We start from the raw sequence: 1,363 nt of genomic DNA on the forward strand, positions 1-1,363 counted from the left end.
TACATATATATATATCACCAAACGTTGAAAGCCTCCAAATTCAGAGTCAAATTGAAGGCAGATTTTCTTCCATGATTTCAACAGTAGAGATTTTTGTGTGAAGTTTTTCTACGACAGGAACTTGCTCTATTTTGCTGAGATGAAGTAAAAACTATTTCAATACTTCCAGTTGTAATCGAAAGTCTAAACTAAAACAAACAGCAACTTTCTTCAGCTTAAATATCACATATGTAAAAATATCTAAAATAATAAATTTCCATTCTAGCCAATAAATTCACAAGTATTATTTATAAAGATAAAATAGTTTTGACCTACTTATAGAATATAAACTTGTTAAGGTAGTATTTTTTATTTCATCATTCTTTATGCATATATTTATATATTTACTCCTTTGTTTCCTTTCCTCACTTGGCTCTTATTCCCTGTTGGAGTCCTTGGATTGTTTATTTCATCATTCTATATGCACATATGAACATATCAATATCCTTGTTTCCTTTTTCTCACTGGGCTATTTTTCCCGGTTGGAGCCCTTGTGTTTATAGTTTCCCGCTTTTTGAAATAGGGTTGTATTATAGACTTTCATTAAAATCCCAATTCTCCCATGCAAAGGTGTACCTTTGTTATTATAGCCCTACTAAGTATATTCTTATTTTCGTTCATAACAGACTTTCCCAAAACTACCTAACCATATCAGCCCCTCCTGAGCTTCGTAATTATAAGTAACGTTGTGTTAAAGCCTTTTCGAATATTCTCCTAAGAGCCTGCAAAGAGCTCTACGCTGTTATTTAACGCAAATTCTTCAGGAATAATTCCGGCGTTATTGCGTATTTGGCTCCCAAATGCTCTCACGAGAGGCTGCAATTGAGGCTATAAATTGGACAATATCCAATATTAAAATTAAATTGCTAGAGGCCTTTCAAATAGTTTGTTTACATTATTCTAATAATATCGGCGTTTATTGGTAAGGGAATTGAACGCCCAGAGGATAATCATGTAGGTGAATCTTGTACCGTAAGGGAGCATTGGATACTTTTTCAAATTGGAGTCCATTTCTTTTTAATGAATTTGATTATACACAAAAAAAATGGATATTATATAAAGTCCAAAACCCAGAGATCCACAAAATACATAAGAAACTTCATAGTTCAATTAAATGAAACCCTAAGAGGAATAGGATCTATAAATAAATTCCAAAACCCTAACCCTAAAAGACATTGAAAAATTAAAATCCCACATCAGTATTCAGTCACCAAGAAAATATTAACCGAAGAGTTATATAATATTACCGAACTTCTCAGAGGAAGTAAAAAGTATTCCACATAACATTTCAATGAAAAAAAAAATAAAACATTTATTCAATAGG

This window comes from Palaemon carinicauda, chromosome 34, assembly GCF_036898095.1.
Source record: "Palaemon carinicauda isolate YSFRI2023 chromosome 34, ASM3689809v2, whole genome shotgun sequence".
Lineage (NCBI taxonomy): Eukaryota > Metazoa > Arthropoda > Malacostraca > Decapoda > Palaemonidae > Palaemon > Palaemon carinicauda.